The sequence below is a fragment of the Lutjanus erythropterus genome, chromosome 4, assembly GCF_056507025.1.
Source record: "Lutjanus erythropterus isolate fLutEry1 chromosome 4, fLutEry1.hap2, whole genome shotgun sequence".
In the NCBI taxonomy this organism is placed as follows: domain Eukaryota; kingdom Metazoa; phylum Chordata; class Actinopteri; order Lutjaniformes; family Lutjanidae; genus Lutjanus; species Lutjanus erythropterus.
Window position 1 is genome coordinate 26,757,475 of NC_139320.1, and position 25,668 is coordinate 26,783,142.

Consider the following 25,668-nt stretch of genomic DNA (forward strand, 5'->3'; position numbering starts at 1 on the left):
TATCTGTGTTCAGTTCTCAGTACTTTTGTAGCATCTAACTGAATCTCTGTGGTTTGAAGTTTAGTTCTCTCCTGTGATGGCATTTGTACTTTCAGGTCAATGCTTTATTTCTGTTTCATGCTCACTTTTAGTTGTATAGGAGTTGTGTTGAGTTACCGCTGATGAAAACTTAACATTTCCTGATTTAGCAGCTTTGTAATAAAAGATTCTGAATAACAATAATAAGTGTTTTACAGCCGCTCGACTCCCTTCAGCTAAAAGACACACCTTAAGGCGGGTCACCCTGCTGTAATGGAAATGCAAATCCCTGCTGTGCTGGCTGAGTCAAACCAGCCAACTTGTTGTGAGCAGATTCATGTAGGACTTTCTTTCTTTCTAGTAGAAAGAAAGTAGAATGAAACAAAGTCATTTCTAGTTGAAAGAAAGTAGTTCTGGTAGATTCTACTGTTGTGAGACAACAAGGTCTGTGGATTATCTTGAGGAACTGGGTCATGATTTCTGGAAAGAGTCACTGCTGTTGAGTTTTACAAATGTATTTTTTGGCGCTTTGAGCACCATTATATTGGAGAGAAAGCAGACATCTTTACGGCTGATAACTCAAAACCTGGCAACTAACACCAAAACAATCTAGATGATAAAAAGCACTACAGGTAAAAGGGCAAAATGTGTGGTTTTGATTTTGGGTTGAACTGTCCCTTTAAGGCCCAGGCTGCTCATTGCTACAGCATTGGAGGTGAGAAGATGACATAGTGCTCTGATGGCGCCAAGAGAAACACAAGCTCATGACAACAGCAAAACACAGCAATAATACAGAGACCATGGCGTATGCTAACTCAGTGCATTCTTTGTGTAGGGTTTGTGTGTGTTTGCTACTGTGCAAGCGCACCACAAAGAGATGACAGTGATTCATTTCACTTGATTAAAGTCAGTCAAACCAGAGATCCATTTATCACAAGGCAAAAATACATCCCGCAGTATGCTGAGTATCTGCTGCCATCTCAAAACATCCGCAGAACAATGAAGAAGGCTGCACCAACCATGTGTTTTACTCTTCCGACTTGCATTCCTCCGCTCACTTTGAGTATCTCTTATAAATAAGGGGTTCCATTGCTCCCTAAGGGGCTACATCTTGCAGAGGGGAAGGCCCAAAATGGCACCCACAACCACAGGCCCAGAGGCAGGCAGGCAGCAGCAGCAGCAGCAGCAGCAGCAGCATACCCACACTGCCTCACACTCTGATCTGGGAGAAAAACAGCCCTTCAAACAAGTAGCCTGTTTGTCAGCCTGAAGGGGAGTGCCAGCCACTACTTTTGCCTTAATATAGTCTTGCTGATCCTTGCGCTGGCTTTTCAACAGCGCACACATTCTGGTTCGCAGAAAACCCATGTCAGATGTGACTTATTGGTTCAACATTTGAAATAGAAAGCTGTGGTTGCTCACAGTTTCAAGAAAAAGAGTCCCAGCTCTTTGGGGCCCGCGCTGAGGCGACGGACTGAGCCAGGCATATTTAGTAGGGTCAGTTTCAGGAAGGGAAAAAGAAATGAATCTTGCAAACAGGAAGACGCTGAGGATGCAAAAAAAAAAATTAAAAAAAAATCCCCCTCGCATGTTCTGAAATACTTTGCTGTGTGAGCTGTCAGCAAGGGTTCGGTTCAGAAGTTCACTCCCTGAAATCTTCTTCCCCAGGGCGGAGGAATCATTAAGAGAACTACACGAGACACGGCAGCGGAACAATGGGTCTCATCGTGTATTTGCTTGACAATTATGAGAAAAATTGTTGTTTTTGGAGCGAGGAGAGTATTGTGTAAAGTGCCACAGAAAACCCTCCTGGGGAACTTTTTGTTCTCTCTCATACATGTGGTGCTCTGCATCATGTTAAAGGCACATATATTATAGGTACACAAGCCAAAAAAAAGCACGTCCTCAGATGATTATGAGCACATAATAAAAGGTGTCTACAGAAAGTAACAAACTTCAAACCGTCAGCAGGGTTTCTGCAGGTTTCAACAAGTTAAATTAAAAACATTTAAGACCTTTTTAAGGCTGTTATGAAGGCAATTTAAAGCTACTACAAGCAGTTTTAAACTGGTCTTGATTTATTACTGATATGACCTATATAAGTTCTGCCACCAGGTTCCATTCTCCTTGAAATCAGATTGAAACAAGCCTGTGTTTAAATATTCTCAGACAATGTTACACTGGGTAGTATGTCAAAAAGAAGCACAAGGGGATTTTAATTTACATAATTTTACTTTTAATGTTCATATTTTGTGGTTATTACAGTGGAAACACTACCGCTTTTGTCCACAGGAGCCTCCAAAATCAATAAAATAAATAATAAAAGTTTCTTGTTGTGTCTTTAAGCACTGTTCTGGGCCCCGTTTCCCAGAGCCTTCGTAGCGCTACGTGCATCGTAAGTTGTATTTTAAGGTCTCCCTTAAGGTTGTCCCAACTCTGGGAAACAGCCCGTAACCTAAGGGAGACCTTAAAATACAACTTACGACGCACATAGCGCTACGAAGGCTCTGGGAAACGGGGCCCTGTTCATTTTAGTTGAGCAGACCCAAAACTTTCAGAATGTTTTCTGACATATGTATGGACACTAGTTATGGTTGCTTTTTTTTACAAGTCGGTCTTAATTTACGGATTTTTTTTTAAAGCACGGTTTGACAGGATGCTCCTTCCTACCGAGCCAACATTAACCGAAGTAACTGAGTTAACGCAACAATGACAGCAACAGTGATTTAGCTAAAAACACAATGCTGAACCAAAATATCTCACATCTGAACAATGACTTTTGTCTGAAATGATGGCTTCTCCAGTCACTGTCCGGTCCAGTGCTGCCAGAAAGCCTTTTCTGATGGAAAATTACATAATAATACATTATATAAGCCAAATATCGCCGTTTCTCCAATGCAACCAAACTCCATAGGCAAGATCAGTTATTTAACCTTGCAGAACACAGGAGTTTCCGTTCTACTTCTGCCTCACCTGTTAGGTTTTTTTGTGTGTGTTATTGTGTGACTTTTAAGAATTCAGACTAACTCTTTAAAACACCAAAGTCATGCAAACTCACTAAACGATTCGGCAGTAGATGAAAAACTCCTCTGTTCTGCAAGGTAAAATGACTAATTTCTTCAATGGAGTTTGGTTGGTTTGGAGAGAGTGATATTTGGCTTATATAACATGGTTTCCCTTCAGAAAAGGATGTCTGATAGCAAGATAAAGCAATGAAAATATTCTAAATACAGCTGATTTTTTTATGTGGACCTTCTTTGGGGGCTGAAATACATTTTGTTGCTAATCCTGTCTGCAGAAGTTCATTACTTAGCTTCAGTGCTGGTGCTCCTCTCTGCTTCTCTGAACCTGGGGCATGCTGAACACCATCTACTGTACGTAAATAAGATTAATGATTAAAGTTAATTAAACAATTAAAGATTAATCAATAAATACCTCCAAGCACCCAGTGCAGCCCACTTCAAATAATCCAAACTATCCCTTTAAGATATTTTAAGACATTTTAAGGCCTGAAAAAGTCTAATCAGACTTTTTAAGGGTCTGCAGAAACTCCAGTCAGGTTACAAACACTTGCAGTTTGCTCCAAACAGCTCAGGACTGACAAAGTATTTTGCAGTCTGTCGTAGTCTTTTGGTCTTTTCATCAAACCTACCAGCTATAAGATCTGATCCGAGCCGCAAGTACATAACTTTCTCCTACAGTAAAAAAAATCATGGTCTCTATCAAAGTTTGTCCCCCTGCGTCACACAAACTGCTCTGAACCATCTACTGTCGGGGTATTTTCATGAACTGTACCCGCCTGGACAGCGCCGTGTGTGGTACTGGTTTACATTCCCTTATCATATCGAGAACACAGACATATATATTTAGCCGAGGCCTGTATTTCCATTACATTAACAGAAAACAAACCATCTTCAGAGAAGAAGCAGGCCTCCTCGCCCCGTTCGGCTGCTTCGTCCCACTGCATTTCGGTGGCTGGCTGGAACATCTGTTTCTGCTGCTCCAAAAACTGTTTGTTTGTCTTAACAATTACGCCCTGATGTTTCTCATTTCATTTCTCGAATCTCTTGAAAGTCATTATCCAGTTTCAGGTCTTTCAAGGTTCTGGATTTTTTAGAAACTCAACCTGACCATCTGTTGAAAGCCGGTGTATACATCGAGCTACAGTCGGTTCACCTTTGACATTTCAGAGGAGTCGTACCGGAGGAAGTACGCAGCCTATCCGTAACCTGCTGGAGTAACATGCTTGCATAGTAAAGCGAGTCAGTGCCGGGCTGTTTGGATCATCTGTCAGAGGAGGAGGGGAGGGGGGGACACGGCACAGAAGAAAACGGGGGAGGGGGTCCCACTGAGAGAGACGTTGTGTAGTTAAAATAATGACAGTCTGAGCTCGGAGCAGATAAGAAGTGCTGCTAATGACAGCTCCTTGTAAACACAAGTGACACCTTCAGCTACCGCGTTTGCCTTCGTGGCTACTTCAACACGGCTTCAATTTATCCAATTCCACTCGGAGCTTTTCCCTAGAATAAATTTAGGGAGGGGAAATGGAGAGTGGAAAGTAAAGTCTGGGTCCCACTTCATTTTACAGTACATTAATAAGACATAACAAACCATACTTTGTATGATATGAGACAAAAACTGCAGATAATATGACTTCATAAGACAGTATTAGACCCTTATTAGACTTATTAGAGGGTAATTAATGATACATTAGAACAGAACTGTACTGTAAACTAAAGTGTATTATTTCCAACTGTTAGACCCTTATAAGACTTTATTAGAAGGTAATTAGGGACAACAATGCCACAGAACTGTACTGTAAACTAAAAGGTCTAATAAGGGTCTAACAGTGGGAAATGATACACTTTAGTTTACAGTACAGATCTTGTTGTAATGTGTCTTTATTTACCCCCTAATATGGGTCTAAAGGTGGGAAATATTACACTGTAGTTTACAGTAAAGTTATGTTGCAGTGTGTTCTTAACTACCCTCCAATAAGGGTCTCATAGTGGGAAATAATACACTTTAGTTTACAGTTCTGTTCTGTTATAATAACCCTCTCATAAGGGTTTATAGTTGGGGAATATTACCCCTTAGTTTACAGTACATTTCTGTTGTAATGTGTCTCTTAATTATCCTCTAATAAGAGTCTAATAGTGGGAAATAATGCACTTTAGTTTACAGATAAGTTCCGCTATAATGTAACCCTAATTACCCCCCAATAAGGGTCTAATAGTGGGAAAAAATACACTTTAGTTTACAGTACAGTTGTACTGTAATCTGTCCCTAATTACCCCCTAATAAGGGTTAAAAGGTGGGGACTATTACACTTTAGTTTACAGTGCAGTTGTTTTGCAATGTGTCTCTCATTAACCTCTAATAGGCACCTAACAGCGGGAAAATGTATGCTTTAGTTTACGGTCAACCAGTATTATTAGTGTACTGTAAAATAAAGTGCGACTGTCTTTTTTGTCAGCGCTGCAGCTGCAGGGTGCACTCACCAACCCAGCAGTCACAAGAGCTCGAACTCTCTCTCTCTGACCTGCCCATCTTTCCCATCGACCCCCTGCTCATGGCTGCTGGGTGTTGTCAATCAGCACCCCCTGGCTCCTTGAACATGGGGGCTGTTTGGCATGCTGCCCAAACCTCCCCTCTGTCCATCTAATGAGGGCCCGGGCTCTGGGTCTGTCTGTCCTTGACGAATGGGAGCCGAAGCTCGCGGACTAAAGGCCAGCATTAGAAAATGGGAAAAAACGCTGCAGTATGACTCAATCGCTGAGCAATGAGAGTAAAAGGAGGGCTATGTGTCAAGGGTTCAAAACACGCCAGGTTTGGGTTTGGGAATAGTTGCCTGGAGGGTCAAACGTCAACCACAGCACAGTCCACTAAACTCTACTTTATTATACTAAGAAGCTGAAATGGATTAGCCATCAGAGATTTAGAAAATGAGTAAGACTTAATTCTAGCTGTCAAAATATTGTGGTGACGATGAAAAACAAGGTGGCCGCTCAAAATTCAGAATTTTCTCGTTTTATGGCTCTAAAAACATTTTTTTCTCAGCCAAAGGTTGATCCTCCAGAGCAATAAAATGACAGATCGCAGCGTGAAACCAGATAAACAGCCACACCACATTGTGATTTAGGTTTTAAATTCACTTCTATTCGCTTTAGGGCCAGGGCTGAGGTTTGCTGCCTGGCCTCAAATCTGTATATGGCCTAGAAAACGGGAGAGCATGTGGGAGGTGCCCAAAATATACTTTAGTCACACATTTAGACACACCCTCTCCCACAACACTCACCTCTGATAGACACTCACCCACTTATCCATCACTGAAATGCTTTAAGAGCTGAAAGAAGGGCTGCAGCTAACAATTATTCTCATTTTACTTTGACTTATTGCTTTTTGTTCATTCTACAAATTGTGAGAAAACAGTGAAAATGCCGATCACAATCTCCCAGAGGACAAAGAGATGTCTTAAAATTGCATATTTTGTTTGAACAACAGTACGAAAGATGACAATATTAAATTTACAATGATATTAACAGAATAAAAGCAGAAAATACGGTTTGTATTAGTTTCTTGTCCATGGTCAGTGTATTAATAGCAGCAAAACATATTTTAGGGACCTAAAAAAGGGGCTCACTTAAAAAAATCCATTTCAGTTTAAGCGTATGCTATATTAAGAGTATTTTCACTGCTTTACTTTGCCGTGAGGCAGCTTTTTCCAATAGGAAACTGCCAATTTAGAAGTCAAACATTGCTCTCTCCAAACCAACCAAACTCCATTGGCAAAATCAGCAGTTTTATCTCACAGAACATAGGAGTTTTTGTTTTACTGCTGCCATGATCGGTAAGTTTGTTTCTGTTATTATGTGAGCTTGGTGTTTTAAAGGTTATTTTTTCGGCATTTTTGCCTTTATTGACAGTGACAGCTGAAGGTATGACAGGAAAGGGGAGTGAAGAGACAGGGGATGACATGCAGCAAATGAGCCGCAGGCGGGATTCGAACCAGCGGCCGCTGCAGAGGACTAACAGCCTCAATGCATGGTGCGCACGCCCTACCAACTGAGCTATAGGGGCGCCCCGAGCTTGGTGTTTTAAAAGGATACTTCAGAGATACCAAACTTATTCGAAAAGGTTGATCTTTGACACAAACAAACTGATAGAAGCAGCAATTGACTTACAACTTACGTGTTCTGCAAAGTAAAATCGCTGATTTTGTCTATGGCATTTGGTTGGTTTTGAGAGAGCAATTTTTGGCGTATATAACGACAGTTTCCTGTCAAAAAAAGCTGTCTGACAGCAAAGTGAAGCAGTGAAAACACTCTAAATATAGTGTACACTTAAAGTGAGATTGATTCTTTCTTTTTTGTGCCTAAAATACCTCTTGTTGCCTCTCTTAGCTGGGGACGTGCCAACCACTATCTACTGCAGGTAATACACCGACTATGAATAAATACCTCACGCAACCCCCTTTCAAAAAGTATGAACTATCCCTTTAATGACTTAAGGATGAATTACTTAACAAAAACAGGTGCAGATTAATAGTCTGTCAATTATGATCGACCATTCGTGTCCAAACTAACGAAGAGTTTTGTCATTTTCACACCAAAACTAACAGACTCACACACACACCCCGACTTCCTGCTTTTACCTTTAATGAAACCTCCCCGTTACCATGGAAACCTCAACCATTACCTCAACCGCTACTACTCAACAGTCATTTGTCCTTGTTGGGAGCGAATGTGGTTGTGTGATTATAATAGATCAGAAAAATCAAGGGAGCCATTATGAGAGCAGGGGCTGGTATCATTACACATGCTTACATTCAAATTGCCCACTTAACATAGTTCTCCTACAGCAACATGTGTTTATCATTAAGCGAGAACCCTAATGGCTCAAACATTATTCAAACTTGCTTAATGGCAGAGCTGTGTGCTTTGTTCGGGGTCTGTCTGATAAGAGCCGGGCCACTAATGGTTTATTAATTTCCCTACAAGTCGCAAAAACACGCTGTGAAAACATCAAAAAAATTATTCTGATCCGATCACATCCTCAATACACATTTGACTGTGGGGGGAAAAAAATCCAACACAATAACTGCATGGTCAGTTTTATTCTGAAAATACTCCACGCGTCCTTATGTTCAGCTTGAAACCCACGAGCTATCGGTAAAAGACCAACGATTAGTCGATTAATCCATTAGCCAAGCTAAAGAAAATTAATTCATTAATCATTTCAGTCACTTTTCAAGCAAAAGTGTCTTCTTAAAGCATCTTAAATGTGAGGATTTACTGATTTTCTTTGTCATTTAAAGTGATAAATAAAGGTTTTGGACTGTTGGTTGGACAAAAGAGACAATTTGAAGACTATTGATAATGACAATAATCATGATGGAAAATTTAGGGCTGCAAATAAAGATTATTTTCATTGTCAACTGATCTGTAAGTTACTTTCTAGATTAATTGATTAGTTGTTTGGTCTATAAAATGTCAGAAAATTGTGAAAAATGTTGATCAGTATTTCCTAAAACTCAAGATGACGTCTTCAAATGTCTCATTTTGTCCACAACCCACAGATATTCAGTTTACTGACAGCGAGGAGCAAAGAAAACAGAAAATAGCTCAAAATAATTCATTATTTATCAAAATAAATTATGATTATTGTAATAGTTGACAGCTAATCCATTAATCTTTGGAGCTCTGGTAGTGTAGCTTGTATTTCTGGGACTATTTTGTTGTTAAAAAGATCTTCTGTTCTAAAAGAAACTGCAGAAGAACACGATGCCACGTTGAATTTTTTCAGTAAAAATAACAACTAATTTCTCCACAGACTGACCAGAATGCAACGCTGCCAATGGAGCTGTAGTTAGAGCGAGACTGTGAGAGTGAATTAAGTTAAAAAAAGGGGCAGGTTGAAGAAAGTGGTCACAGAAAAACTAAATTTCAACACCTTACTGAAGAAAAAAAAAGAACTTCCTGGTAGAGACTCAGCATCAGAAGCTGAGGGAGGATTTCTGCTCTGAAGTGAAAAACGCCGTCAGCGTCCGAGCCCGGACACAAAGAGCAAATCTCTCTCTGCCCCCCCACCCCCGCCCCCCGTCAAAAGCTCAACCCAATATTAGGGGGCACTGAAAGGATTTGAAAGGCATCGGAAGTGTCTTCTTGTCCCCCACCGACGCAACAATGCACGAGCAACTGTTTGAACTTGAAAGTGTTTTATCTGCGAGCAGCCATGTGTGTCCCACTGACTGGATGTCATGCATTCGAGAGGGACTCCGGACTTTGTTCTCGATAACTTTTAAAGTGTTCAGAGTTTTCTGAGAGTTACCCCTATGTAACAAAAGTCCCTGTGAAGCCCTGATGATGATAGGGGTGAAGAGCAACACGGAGGAAATTACAGGAGGGGGGAAGAAAAAGTGAGGACCTCGTCTCAGCAGCCACATCGTTACTATCACTTTTACTCCGTCATCCTTTTTATTTAAGACTCTCATGCAAGATTATCATTGATATAATTTTGACTATTATGGATCCTCCTACATTTACAAACACTTTTAGCAACACAGTACTAAACTAACTTCACTTATTTGACTATTTAAGAGGAAATTTCAATTTTAACAATGTGAGTTACAGTTAAAATTCCAAAATAAAAGTCTGTCTAAAAACTACAAAGAAAAGCTGCAATGAATAAATGATTAGTTGTTAAATTAATCAGCATTTATCAATTTGAGCCATTTTTAGGGAAAAAATTTCGGTTTTCTTTACTTCTCTATGACAGTTAACTGAACATCTTTCGGTTGTGGACAAAGCAAGACATCTGAGGACGTCAACTTGGGCTTTAAAAGACACTGAGTGACATTTTTCACCATTTTCTACCATTTTATGGACCAAACAACTAATCGATTAATTGTGAAAATGATCCACAGATTCACTGGTAATGAAAATAATTGTTAGTTGCAGCTCTGCTAGCTTACTTTTTTGTAAACAATTTTAACAATGTGACTTAATGTTAGCATTTCAAAATAAAAGTCTGACACTCAAAAAACTATAAAGTAGAGCTGCAACAATTAGTCAGTTAGTTCTCAACTGTTCAATTAAGCATCAACTAGGTATTGATCTACCTATCTGTTGATAATGAATCAATTGATTGGGTCATTCTTAATGGAAAATGAGTATAAATTCTCTGATTTTAGCTTGTTAAATGTGAATATTTTCTGGTTTATTTGGCGGTAAAAACATATTTTTAGGTTGTGGACAAAATAAGACATTTTCGGACATCACTTTGGGCTTTGGATCATAATTTTTCACAATTTTCGACATTTTAAGACCAAACAACTAATCAATTAATCGAGAAAATGTCTGATAATGAAAATAAACTCATTAAAAAAAGAAATATCACTTTATACAATCTGTTTAAATGTTGAAATCCCAAACTAAAAGGCTGCCTGTGACTCAAAAACCCTAAAGTTTTGAGTTGTCATCCTCAAAGTTCCTGAAGTGCAGCGGTGCAGATCACAACACAGCGAGACGTGAGCAGAATAAGCTCATGCACACACTTGCACGCTCAGTCCTGAGCTGTTAGTGAGGGCTTTCTTTTTTTGACAAATCAAAAAGGTTTTCTTGTTTTTGGAATATTTCCCACATTGAAAGGGGAGCGAGATGCAGAGGAAACGTGTAAAAACCGAGCCAATGGGAACAAAGCGAAAGCTGTTTGATGATCTTGATCTTGACTGTACGGTCACACATCTGCAGCTTTTAAAGATTCCTGTTTTGCCTTTTAGGTTTTTTTTTATCTTTTGCGTACCTTAAATAATACTTTACTCCGACTCAAAAAGCCAGTAAACAACGACACGTTCATTCATGCAGGCAGGTACAGTTGCTTTTGTGTAATTTGTGCACTTGCCAGATTTCAGACCAACACTGAATCACCAAACCCACATTTATGACACCCTGTGGGGATTTATCTAAAACAATAAAGGCTCTCTGTCTTTGGCAGGAGGAGGAGAAAAAAAACCTTCAAATATTAGTCTAAGCCACCATGTTTCTGCACATTGGTAAATGTGGCAGAGAAGCTGGCTCCCAAAGCGGATTCGTAATAATAAAAGTATAACTTTAGAACAAAGTAATGCTTCAGAAATATCCCCTCAGTCCATTTTCACCTTTTATGACCGCGACACCGACGTGTCAGCGGCGGAGGAGAGACGTTATTTGCCATTTCTAAAAATGTTCTTTCATCTTTCAAAGCAGAAATGCAGCCTGCAGGCCATCTGTTTTCAACTTGGGATGTTAAAGTGAAGTGTCGCTGCCTTCCAGAGCTGCCAGAGCTGTTTAACAAACAAATATTTATGCCTTTTTTCTGGTGTGTCAGAGACAACGGAGATGAGCTCTGCTTAGCTGCTGCTGAGGCTGTCAGACGTGTCGATACTTTTTCAGTGCCACGTGTTGAAAAAAAAAAGAAAAATGAAGTGCTCATTCAACACTTCACTTCTGTCTTTATTCTCTTGACTGAGATTTGGGTTGACAGCGTCCAACCAGACTGAACTCTGAGTCTTTTTCTGCACCAGCACTCTCTGCAAGTTGTTAATACAAAAGAATAGAGGTACATATGTCCTACTTTGTGTGCCTGGGACTTTTTTTCCTCTTGTCGAGCTTTTAAAAGTGGTTTTGTGTATTATTTTTATACTATCGTTATATCAAACTTCAAAATTCTGGTATTGTGACACTAACTGGGACTAACGATTACTTCCATTGTCGATCAATCATTTTCTCAAGTAATCAATCAGTTGTTTCGTAATAAAACGGCAGAAAAAAGTGAAAAATGTTGACTAGTGTTTCTAAAAGCCCAAGATGATGTGTTGTCTTGTCCAAAACACAAATATATTCAGTTTATGGTCAGAGAAGAGTAAAGAAACCAGAGATTATTCACATTTGAGCTGTAAACCGAGAATTTTTACTTTTTTTTTCTTAAAGAATGACTCAAACCAATTGATTGATTAGTTGTTTGGTCTATAAATGTCAGAAAGTAGTGAAAAATGTTGATCATTGTTTCTCAAACTTTCTCAAACTCCTCAAAAGAGGAGCAAAGAAACAAGAAAATAATCACTTTTATGAAGCTGGAATGAGAGAAGTTTGACTTTTTTTTGTAAAAGATTACTGAAACTGATCAATCGATTAGTTATTTGGTCTATAAAATGCCAGAAAATGGTGAAAAATCTCGGTTAGTAGCTCCTTAAGTGTACCTGAATGTCTCGTTTTGTCCACAACCCAAAGATATTCACATTTAAGAAGGTGGAATCAGACAATTTTGACTTTTTCTTCTTAAACATGATTCCGACTTATCAATCGATTAGTTGTCTAGCCTTAAAAACGTCAGGAAATGGTGAAAAATGTTGATCAGTGTTTCCGAAAGCGTCTTCGGATGTCTTGCTTTGTCCTTAACCAACAGATATCCACATTTTAGAATCTGGAATCTGAGAATTTTTACTTTTTCTTCGTAAAAAAAAAATTTACTCAAACCGACTTCTCGATTATCAGAACAGCTGGCGATTAATTTAACAGTTGACAACTAATCAACTAATCGTTGCAGGTTGAGTATTTTAGCCAAATACAAAGCAAAGTTTCTTTTTCTGTTTCTGAATATAATTCAACTATAATATGAGAAAAACGCTGCCACAACTTTTGTTCAACATCAGTCTGACACACTAATCTGGACAAATCTGATTTAGGAGTTGTTAATTAGGTGAAATGGACGTTAATGAAACCTATAAAAGTAATTATTTAGAGATGAGGTTAGTAATGTTCGTGTATTTGTCCCTGTCATGTATAATGTGGACAGTTAATTCATGGAAACACGGTGTGAGTGTGACTCTCCGTACACGGGCGCCCCCGTCCACTCTCACGGAGCTGCACCGCCGCCGCTGTTCCTCTCCACTTTCACCACAAAACAAAGTTAAGAAAACACGCTCGTGTTTGGGGAACAGATTAAACCTTCACCGTGGAGCTCTCGGCTTCTTTGAGCGTCACTTTTTCTTTTGTTATTCCCACAGGAGACCAGCTGCTGGCCGGCCTGGTGCGCACACCGAGGCTTCTCCCCCCCAACCTCTCTCCAAAAATACAAAAAAAACCTCCCCGGTCCCAGCCGGGGCAGCCACCTCAGCCGGGCAGCCCCGGAGCTGGGACTGACCCCCCCGTCTCTCTCCCCCTCTGTCTCCCGGTCCGTCCTTACCTCTGGAGCAGGAGGGCACAAGCTGCGAGCCGTCGGGTGAATTAGCAGCCAAACGCATTCTTCTGGACGCAAATCCGTACGGGGCCCTCCATTAGACACGGGCTCAAAGTGCGACTCGACGGGAGGAACATGAAACAGCCGGAGGTGGAAGAAGAAGAAGAAGAAGAAGGAGAAGAGGAGGGGGGAAACTGAGTTTTCAGCCCCGCGGAGCAGCGCAGAGTTCGGGTTCCAAGGTGCGACACGCTCCCCCCGGTCAGAGCTGCAGCTGGAGGTGCTGGAGAGTTTTCCTCTGGGGGAGTTTGGAGTCCGCGCGTGTTTCAGTATAAAAGTCCCGGTCTCTGTGCGTCTCTCTCTGTCTGTCCCGTTAGTGTAGCCGCTTCTCCTTCTCCTCTGTCGGTCTCCGTCTCTTCACCGCCGCTGCCTCTTCCACACACGCATCTTTGAAGCCACTCAGCGTCGAGTTGCTCAGCAAATCATGGCAGCGGCGGAGCTGGTCGTCAAACCAGGAATGTCCCAGCCCCACAGCTCAGTACGGCTCCTGGAGAGGAGGGAGGGACGGAGGGAGAGGAGGGGGTGTTACCCATATACACTGTGCATTAACAAGTTTTACAATCCAAGAGAAGAAAAAAAAAAACTTCCTCCTTCCTCCTCTGCGCACACTCACCTGAGTGACTTCAGGTTAATTAATCACTGCTCCTCAAAACTTTACCTTTAAGTTTAAATTTTAACTTAAATGTGTTTTTTTTTTTTTGATGTACGAATTGCACTAGAGCTGCACAATTAAGCAATACACTGTAAAATATAATACAAGAATCCAACTTCTGCTGAATGATTTTGAAAAATTATCTTGATGTGATTATTTTGACTGATATGATCTGAGACAGTAGGGGTAATGATAATTTTTACATCATTATTCTTATTTTGATTGAAAAACATTTCTTTACAAGACTTAATATGTTTTGTTTTTTTAAAGTCTGTAGAACCTGATTTGTTAGACGGGACATTTCTGCCTCACAACAGTCATTAATTTAAACTTTTTTTTTTGCACACATTTTGCTTTTAACAAATGTTGCACCACCTGTCAGTTGAAAATTGCAGGAAGCCATATTGGGATTTTGATAAAATTTCAATCAATTGTGCAGCCTGAACATAAATATACAAGTTTTATAAGTTTTATAAACATTCTTCTAACTTGAAATGTTTTGATGTGAAATGATGAGTTGGATCAGTGTTTTGTAGAGAGTTCAACCAACTCATTAAATTAAGTTTTTAAAGAAACATGATCAGCATATTAGTAGATTTCCCAGCATGCATTGTTTGAGAGTAAAAATTCTCCTCAGACTCTATATTCAAATTTCACCAGCTACCTTTAAATAACATGTAACATGTAAAGTCTGTACAATGCACACAACCTTTAATCTGTTTTAAAGCCGCCATTACTGCTGTTTGTCTGTTTCTGCTTTTATTTGTTTTATTTTATATTTTAATGTTTATATTTTCTGATGCACAGCCATTCATAATTTCATTGTACCTGATTATAAAGATCTTTCTGATTCTGATTCTTTTTTATAATTTAAAGAAAAGCGTCACTTTCTGTCTCTCTGTGATTGTTAAGGTTGTGGTGTTTTGACAGTAACAAACATGTGCAACAAGTACAAGTACAACTGAACTGATGTCAAGTTTATTTGACTATAAAAGTTCATTTGTTTTGAATCATTACAAAATTACTTCAATTCGTCTTTTCAAATTCAATTTTTAAGTTAAAGCATTTTTTTTTACAATGTATGGCCAAGTGCAATATCCAAATTGCACAACCTGCATTTTTTGACAAGGAAAAATGTGTGACAAAAAACAGCATTATAATAAAGTACTGTAGTGCAGCAGAGATGTCCTGAACTACAGATGTAAGAAAACATGTCATGGGACATCATGTTAGAGTCCACAAACAACAGACAAAACAGACAAATATATGAAATTATAATGTATAGGCCCTAATGCAGGATACACGATAATTCAACCCCAATTCCAAAAAAGTTGTGTCACTGTGTAAACAATGAATAAAAACAGAATGCAATGGTTTGTGAAAACATTTGGACCTATATTCAACTTCATCAATCCAACACGTTCCAAAAAAGTTGGGACAGAGGCAACAAAACACCGGGGAAGTTGTAAACTGCTCAAAAACACCTGTTTGGAACATTCAACAGGTAAACACTATAATTGGTGATAGTATCATGATTGGGTATTAAAGTGACATTCTGGAAAGGCTCAGTCGTTCACGAGCATGGATGGAGAAATCTCTGTATGTGAGGGGCGAACCCACATAATTGTATAGAGGATATTATATGAGCTCAGGAACACTTTGGAAAACTGTTGTCAGTAAACACAGTTTGTCGCTGGATCTATAAATGCAAGTTAAGACTCTACCATGCAAAGAGAACGATATATATCAACAACATCCAGAAACACTGCAGACTTCTCTGAGCCTGAGCTCATCTGAGATGGACTGATGCAAAGTGGAAACGTGTGTTTTTAGTCCTCTGGGCTAAAGAGGATAAGGACCATCCAGATTGTTATCAGCTCTAACGTCAAAAGACAGCATCTGTGATGGTATGGGGGTGTGTTAGTGCCCGTGGCATCATGGGTAACTGACACATCTGTGAAGGCCACATTAATGAAAGGTACATGCAGATTTTGGAGCGACATATGCTGCCATCCCTGACGATGTCCGTTGCAGAGACGTCCCTGCTTATTTCAGCCAGGAGACATTCTGCACATGTTCCAACAGCGTGTCTTCATAGTAAAAGAGTTCAGGTACTAGACTGACCTGCCTGTAGTTCAGATCTGTCTCCCATTCAACATATGTGGTGCATTATGAAGCACAAAATACAACAACAGAGACCCTGGAACTGTTTAGCACATGAAGTTGTCAATCAAGCAAGAATGAGAAAGAATTTCATTTTCAGAACTTCAATAATTAATGTCCCCATTTCACAAAGAGTGACTGAGTGTTGTTTAAAGAAAAATGTGATGTATCACATGCTCCTGTCACAACTTTTTTGGAACATGTTGCAGGCATCAAATCCAGAAAGAGTGTATACTTACAGAAAACAATAAAGTCAATCAGTTTGAACAATAAATATCCTTTTGTTGTACTGTATTCAGTTCAATATGGGTCAAAAAGCATTTGCAAATCATTGCATTCTGCTGTTATTTACATTTGACACCATGTCCCACCTTTTTTGGTCTTGGGATTATACAGGGAGTGGGTCATTATTGCAAAATAAACCCTGACTGGGTGATGCAGGATGAAGAGGGGTCTTGAATCATCTTAAAGGGACTTATTTTGCACTAATGACCATTTACTGTACATTATCTCTTACTTATAGCTTTACTTCTTCAAGAATTCACACTGTTTGCGGGAAGAAAGACTCTGTATTATTAACAAGACCAGACTAAGAAGTGTCCACACTGCAGGTTTGTAGTGTTTATGTTTGAAGATTCATTAACAGTGAGTAAATCTTTTCAGGACTGTGATAGTTTCATCTGCTGCACAAACAGCCCCAAAGCCATAAAGGCAGTTCTCTCTTTTTTTTTTCCAGTTGAATACACTGTTCCTTGTAGATTAAGCTGCTCTCACTGGGCCCATTGAATTGAATTAAAGTTATGTGGGAGGGGGATGTTTGAACAGCTAATAGCTATGGCTCATTTCTGGCATCAGACCTGTTGGTTGGAGGGGCCGAATGTTGGTTGGCTGCAGCTATTTCCTCATCATTGCTAGGTGAACGCCTTCACAGAGAGGCGGGGGAGAGCAAAACAGTCATCTGTTGTGCGTATGGGCATGAGTAAACAGCATAATCATCTTTGAGGCAGTAATTATGTGCTCCAGCGTTGGCCGGGTGGTGGCGGTGGCGGCGGCGGCAGCAGCGGGCCCACCCTGCTTCAGACAGCAGGTGCAGCTCACCATCTGACAGCTGACGCCTATGGAAGGTGTGATCCAATCCTCCCGAGGCTGGGTCGACCCGGCGCGGGCCTTCAGGCGCTCAGGGCCAAAGCCAACAAACCAGCAAACCTCTGACACAGGAGGAGGAGAGGGAAAACAACATGGAGGAGGTGGTGGAGACGGGACTGATGAAGGACGGATGCCTCGACTCTGTTTTCACTCGCAGGAGTTGGACGGAGCTGCTGTCTTTTTTCTCCTATTTCTTGTCTGGAGGTGCCAGTTTTCTGTCGTCGTGAAGAACCGATTTTCTTTCTACCTTGTTTTTTCTCTTCAAACTGTCAAGTCGCTTATCAGCACCACTTTTTAAATGTCATACATTATAAAAAAAATCTTTAAAACAAAGGTTTTCACTAATGTAATAAATCATTTATTATCACTCCTCAGATTATCATCTGCAACATTTGGATTTCCAGGTTGTGAAAAATCCTTTTCACTTAAACCCAGAGGTGGGACCAAATCACGAGTCTGAAAACTTTGCACTCAAGACCAACAAGTCCAGTGTCAAGTCCCAAGTCCTAAATTGTGAATTTTGAGTCATAAACATGTCATAACAGTGAGCGTCCAGCCTCATTGATTTACAAAGTCACTGTGTAATGAACTAACATTAGCTAAGGAGTTTGGCATCCGGAAGCTGAGTCACACTCTAACCACACTGACGGCGGTTAGCGATTAGTTAACTTACTTTAGCATCAAGTACTGGCATCTTTAGTCCAGAAAAGGATTTTTTACAACCTGAAAGTCCACATGTTGAATATATCTGCACTGACTTCCTTTAACACATACAATTGATTTTTTAAGGTCCTTCTCCAGGAACAAATGACCTTCCTGACTCCCTTGTTCCCTACTTGACTTCAAGAACACTGTCATCATCTGCAGGTTCCAGCAGCCAAAAGAAAATCGGGGATGCAGCGTTTGTCATTTACATCCCAAAGCCCTGGAACACACTACCTATAGATATCAGAGGAGCCCACTGGCTAAATATTTTTAAACAAAAGCTAAAAACTTATCTCTTCACTTAAGCCTTTAACTAGCTCTGATTCTTAGCTTCGCACTTGCACAATGGTTTTAAAATGCATTTTTCTTAACTTTATACTTTCTATGCACTCTGTTTTTAGCTCTATTTTATTTTTAGCAGGAAACTCTGGAAACAATCTTGGTACTGTGTGACCCAAGTCTGAGTCAAGTCTAAGTCATGTGACTTAAGTCTGCACCTCTGGAACAAATAATAATACTTTTAATATTTGTGTTATTCTTGGTATTTGCATTTCATGATCTAATAATTATGGACAAACTATTCCTGACTGCTTGAACTGCTTTTTATATTGTGCGTTTCTGGTCTATTGACCACTCAAAGTGCTTTACAACTGAATTTCACATTCTCTCACTGATGCCATCAGGGGCAATGCAGGCTTCAGTATCTTGCCAAAGGGCACTTAGATCTGCAGACTGGAGGATCAAACTGATGACCTTCTGATCAGAAGACGACTCGCTCTGCCTCCTGAGCCACAGCTGCCCACATACAGACTTTATGGTTTATTGTGGTGGAGGAACTCTTTATTTAAACACTGAAACACAAGGATATTAAAACAAGAGAAAAAAAGATATACATAACATGCACAGGAGGAAAGCTTTATTAATGATTCTTTAACACAGTGGTTCCCAATCTTAGAGGTTTTACCCCCCCCCGGGGGGCGTAGAGCCACTGCAGGGTGGGTGCAGATGACCAGGGAAAGAAACACATGTAGTAAAACAAAGTTAAATGAGTATGGATCATATGGGTGATCATACATGCTATCATGCTGACATTTACTTCAGCTTGAATCCTTGTTTTTAATCAGTTGCTTCCCCAGTTATTGTTAATGATTGATAATAATTGTGTAATATGGTGGGTGGGGATGAACTTTTTGGCTTCTGAAGGCAGGACATGCCAGAAAGAGTTTGATAACCACTGCATTAACATGAATAACCGAAGGCCTGATAGTAGAGGAGGACACTGAGCAGATTTCACAAACCCAAAAGATGTCTTCTTACTGCTTTATAATGTGTTAATAAATGCTTTATTAACTACTGATAACAGTAATCAGTTGTAACGTTTTATGCAGAAGGTCTCATTAGACAGTAGAGCTCACTTTTTTAATATAAGTGATTAATTTTCTTTAACTGAATGATAACCATTCCTCTCTCTGTCTCCGTCTCTCTCGGGGTCAGGGGCTGGTTGGAGATGGAGACGGAGGCTCTGGGTTCAGAGGGGGGTGAGCGGGGTGATTGGACACAGTCACATGTGAAAGGCCAGAGAGCGGCGAGTCCACAGGGAGCAGGGTCCACACACAAAGGGCTCGATGGGGGCGGGAGGGGCAGCCCGAGGAGGAGAGGCCACGCTGGGAACCAAAGCTGACAGCACAGACACTTCTCATCCACTGAGGGTCCGGCTGTCTCTGGCCCCCTGGGGCAGACACTCACTTATCTGAGCGGAGCTGCCAGCTCCACACTGTCGAGCGGTCGGCAGCCTCAGCGAGCGGCTCGCTGAGAGCAGGAGCAGCAAAAACAGAGAGCACACAAAGCAGCGGTGACCTCTGGCCCACATTGAACTGATATGAAGCTTGTTTCCTCGGTCATATCAGCCCTGATCACATATCAATAGATTATAACCAGAGGTGGCAACAGAACACACATTCTTTACTCAAGCTGAAGTACAGATACGTGTGTCAAACAAGACTCTGGTAAAAATAAAAGTACTGATTCAACTTCTTTACTCGTGTTAAAGTGAAAAAGTACAGGCTGTGAAATTCACTCAAAGTATAAAAGAAGAAAAATGTCCTCTGAGGGACATTTTCTACAGACTGTTAACTGAAACTCAACTTTTCTCCACAGAGGAGTCTCTCTCTCTCTCTGTGTGTCTGTTTCATCTTGTTACGTGTTTTACATTTTTCCATCTTGTTTTGTCTTTCACATTTTTCATCTCATTACATTGTTTACGTCGTTTTTTGTCTTGTTATATTATTTTTCATATCGTTACATCTTTATCAAGCCATTAAATCATTTTTCATTTTGTTGCGTCTTTTATGTCTCATGTCATTTTTTGTATTGTTACGTGTTTTACATTTTTTCCAACTTGTTACATTTCTTTTACATAATAATTTTTACATCATATTCATCTTGTTACGTCGTCTTTGTCTTGTTACATCTTGTACGTCATTTATGTCTTGTTAAGTCATTTTCATCTTGTTATGTCTAGTTACGTCTTTTTGGTTGTTTACGTCTTGTTCCATCTCTTATCTTGTTTTTGTCTCATTATGTCATTTATGTCCTGTTCATCACGTCTTATTATGTCTTGTAAGGTCTTTTGTGTAATTTTCATCTTATTAGTTTTTATCTTGTTTTCATCTTGTTGAAACATTTTAGTCTTGTTGCATCTCTTTATGTCTTTTATGTCATTTTCATCTTGTTACATGATTTTTGTCTTGTCACGTTTACATACTTTTGCGTACTTTTGTTTTGTTACATCTTACAGTGTTTTCATCTTGTTACATCTTTTACATCTTATGTCATTTTTCATCTTGTTACATTTTTTTTTGTCTTGTTAGGTCTGTCGTGCTTGATATGCACCAATGGATACACCAAAGAATCATCTTTTTTAAGTGTTATTATTCTGTTCATTTAGGTTGAAATCATTCCTGATAGCGGCATGCAATTATGCAAAATACAAATAATCAATAATTCCCCTCAAATGTATTAAAATTAATGTTATGAGCCTGTTTTGAAAATACAAGGAATAGAAAGTACAGATATTTGTGTTAAAATGTAGGGAGTAAAAAGAAAATTAATACTCAAGTAAAGTACAGATTCATTAAAACTCTACTTAAGTACAGTAACAATGTATTTATACTTAGTTACCTCCTACCTCTGATCATAAGACATTCAGCCAAGACAAGATTATTTATTGATCATGCAGAGACAGAGGTTTACACTTCTTAAAGTACTGACTCTCCTCCTGTGACGTCCTGATTGTTCTTAAAGGAGAAAGAGACGGCAGGAGAGCTGCTAACAAGGGCTTTGTGTTCTAAATCCGAAGGCTGGGATTGTTTGGAGTTGATACTTCCAGCTCACTGAGGATAATAAGCCTCTGACCACTGTCAACAGAGTGTTTATGACCTGCAAAGCAGCCCCGGGTTGTGTTGACTCTGTCAGCAGGGGCCTGAGGAACGCCTGACTCTCCGTGCTATTAAAAGGCACTTTCAGATAACAGGAGTGCCGTCCCTCTGTTTGAGCTGGTCAGGGTTTGTGGATTCGACTGCAGGACAAAACACCAGAGCCTAATTATTGTTAGGCGTAAGATCTGACACTGAGTCTTATATAATGTACTCAAGGGCTGAGGGATACAGCTGAAAACATGAAATTAAATGTTTAATTTCAATTGATATAGATACATATTGATCATTTTATTAACCTATTTTTTTAATCAAAATCAAGAGAAAAAGTTGAATTTAAAGTTCCCATGGAATCAAAATCAATGTTTAAATGTTTTTACCACTTATGTTATATATTGATCTATATGTTAACTACTGTATAAGCCAGTATTTGGCTCATCAATGACAAATAGATGTTTTGTAGGTATTCCTGGGTGCTTTGAATTGTATTTTAGAGTTTGTCTTTTCCTGGAAAATGATTAAAAATTGTTGTTGACTCATCCTGCATTTGGGGATGTTACTAAATTTATGTCCAATGAAACACTTTGTCGCTTATGACCCGAGGGGAAGACAGTGTTTCTGGGGGCTTCACTGTACACAAGCACTCTCCCTCCTAGAGTTACATACATGGACCGCCATACTGGCTCTTTTGGCTACTGTAAATGCCAATGAAGTCCTTCCCTAGATGCCTGTTTGGCAGGAAACACATTTCCATAAGCACTCTGCTAGCCATTTTATGGGAAACACTTTATTTTTTATAAGATATCCGTTCACTGGAGCTGACTAGAGCGGTACTGGGAGCCTCACTGTATAAAACCACAACTTTAAAACTTAATTAAGGCATTTGGGTGAAACTGTATCTTAAATTTTGTAGAAAATATTTTCTTGTTTCCCCTCTGATCTCCTCTGGCTGCTCAGCTTCACCTTTTGGTTGTTTAAATGTAAAGTTTCCCAATGGACAGACAGCTTTAGCGCAGTTGTTGCTAAAGTAGCTAACCATAACTGTTAGCTGCTAGCTGCTGTTAGTGGACAACAGAACTGAGCTCAGCAGTGAATATGACTGATCCCTGGAAGAACACAGCCTCTGAGACCAACAGGGAACACAAGTTTCCTGATGTAAACATAATTTGACCTGTAGCTACGTAAGCTAGTTAACGGCTAACTGCTGTTAGCTCAGTTAGCTGTCATTCTGCAACGGGGTGCTAGCAAGAAAATAAAAGTCTATTCCCTGTCGTGGTCTCTGAGGCTGTTTTAGTCCCAGTCTGTCTGTGGTCAGTGGGAGCAATACGACCACTTTCCCTCCTAGAATTACATCCATGGACCGCCATGTTGGCAGCGTAACACTTAGCACTGGTTGCTAATGTCAACGCCAATGAATATCTGTGACAAGTTCCTCCCATGCTGCCTATTTTACAAGAAACACGCTCCTAGGGTTTGAATGAGTCTGTTTTTTGGGAGGCTAAGAAAGTTTCGGATTTTCTGGTTAAATTTTGGGACGTAAGTTTCTCTGTTTTTTCATATTTTGATCCAGTTATAAGAAGTGCACACAGATTCTTTTTGTTCTCTTTTATGGCGACCAGTTTCGATTGTTCAGTTTATGATCACCGAGTCTATTTTCTGTTAGAGTTTGTCTTTTTATTGGTTGCTTGATTTGGGTTATATATGTTATTGGGCTAATTGAAATTCTCTGTCTAGTAAATGATAGCATTCTGATTTATTTATTGACTGGATTTCTGTTTTCCACTGATTATGAAATATTTTAGTTGGATATTCACTGTGCACTTTCATGATGGTTTGAATTTAATACATTTAAGTGAATCTTTTTTATTGAACAATTTTTGTATTGCTAGTGATGAAGTGTCTATTGCCAAAACAACTGCCTGAATCTCTTTACTGTTCCTATTTCTATATAACCCTTGTTTATAGTGTTTCTATTTTTATTTTGTATATTCCTTTGTTTTAATTGTTCATATTTTTTAAATTTCCTCTTGTTTATATTTTTAAATTTATTTTTTTTATATATTTTTTAATACTTCTTTATATTTTTTCTATCCACTTTGCTGCAGCAACACTGTAAATTTCCCCGTTACGGGACTAATTATTGTGTTATTGTCTGGGCCTAATTTACATGAAATTACATATTGTGGGTGAAATTTAGAGTAAAAGAAGATTAAAATGTTGTGCATAAGTGCTTGGGTTTTTTAATTTTTCTATAGTTCTTAGAAATGGAGCGGGACAATTACAAAAATGTCTTTTTGTGTTTTTCCAAAGGACATTTATTTTGCAACTTTTTATATGTTTTTATAAGACGAGGGAACCTTTGTCCAGGCGAGGAAACATATATATGAGGGTGAGAAAAATCACAATATTTTACAACATAGACGAAAAGGATTTCTCCTCAGAGGGCTGTATATCTCATGACTTGGACAGGTGTGTGCAGAGAGTGTGTGTGTGTCTCAGTGTCTTTCTTCGGGTGTGCGCCTGCCTCTGGTTGTGTGAGTGTGTGTGTGTGTGTGTGTGTGTAAAAGACATAGAGAAAGAGAAATTTGAAGGCATCCCTCTCTCTCTCTCTCTCTCTCTCTCTCTCTCTCTCTCTTTCTCTCTCTCTCTCTCTCTCTCTCTCTCTCTCTCTCTCTCTCTCTTTCTCTCTCTCTCTCTCTCTCTCCATCTGGTTTCTGCATCACTGTGGTGGGATCACATTATCCATCGTGGGCTCTCTGGGAATTTCATCAGTCTGTAACATCTCACTTATTCACACGTCTCCCCGGACTTCACCGTGTAGAACAATCCTGAGCGTCCCTCCTGACACCGCGGTGACCCTGGACATCCTCTGACTGTCTTTAAAGCTCGCTGCCTGCTATCCGGCCTCTGTGTGAGAACTGTACGGGGCATAAAACTGTCCAAACTCCAGTCTTCACACTGTCATTGTTGAGCCTGAGCTGTCCACAACTGAACAATATACTGTGAATGCATTCACATGGACTCAGCTACTGCTTTGCTACAGGAAAGGAGAGCAACAGGAGTGAAAGTAACACATTACAACCAGTCACATTACTGTAAATACATCACTACTAAAGTATGCATTTACACTGTGTATCCTATGTGATTTGTTAATGAAGAGGCATACCGTTTAACTTGATATCCTGACATTTCATCTGCAGTTTTATGGCCAATGAACCAATAAAAAACCATGAAAAAAACAAAACTCTGCAGCAGGTACAGGTCTGGAGACGTGACCGTGACCACCGAGCACAACGGCGCAGGAGTTCAGAGTAATTTAGACTAAAGATTTGGAAAATTAGAAACATGTTTTAATTAAATGCCTGCCATCAATGATTAAAAAGTAACTAAGTATCACAGGTGGAAGTAACTAATCACAAATACTGAAATTACTGCGATTAAGTAGTTTTTTGGGGTTTTCAAATCTGTACTTTTACTTGTACTTAAGTATGCACTGGAAGATGTAAACCACTTAGGACATACTGACGAAAAACAAAACAAAACATTGCAGCAGCAGCACACATTTGGAGTAAGGAAGTTGATGATTAAGCATTAATCGATTAATCACCGTTAAGAATTTAACCAATTAAAATGTGTTCATGCATATTTCATCAATAGTCATGGCAGTAATCACACTTCATTTGACATTGTTTTGTCTGGTGGAGCCGTTTGTTGAATACAGAAACTAAAACTTGAGAAAAAAAAAAAAGAAAATAAGGAAAAAAACATGTTTAGTATCTTACAAAATATTGATGATTAATCGATTGTTAGCATTTTCAACTATTGGTTCAGGAAAACGCACAAGATTTGCAACACTAGTTTGGAGAGTTGACTCCGACATCAATGGTTAAAAGTAACTAATACTCTGAGTAGTTTTTACAATGAAACAGTATATTTCTAACACCAGTACTTTTACTTGTACTTGAGTAATATTTTAGCAATGTAACAGTACTTTTACTTGAGTACAGACTTCCAGTACTCTTTCCACCCTTGATAAATACTGAGTAATGTTGGTGAAGAATACTTTATTAAAGTATTTTTTAACAACAGTAGTTTATTATTTCCGTAATATAACAGTCCTTCTACTTGAATACAGATGTTCAGCACCAAGCAGAGAAGAAGAGTTAAACACAAAGTTTTTGCAGTTATGAGCGACCTCGCCAAACTTTCAAGACGTGTTGTTTCTGCCTTTTAGATTCCTATGTCATATTTAACGAACAAATATTATAAAGTAGT

General features: G+C 39.4%; 1 protein-coding gene across 1 annotated transcript in view; it reads right to left on the bottom strand.

Annotated features, from left to right (window-relative positions):
- cdon (cell adhesion associated, oncogene regulated) overlaps positions 1-13,646 on the bottom strand; it is a 58,309-nt gene extending 44,663 nt beyond the window's left edge. Inside the window, exon 1 of the mRNA XM_084717437.1 lies at positions 13,243-13,646. The gene's annotated coding sequence lies outside the window, so the exon portion shown is untranslated. The remainder of the gene's footprint in view (positions 1-13,242) is intronic.
- Positions 13,647-25,668: the final 12,022 nt, after the last annotated feature.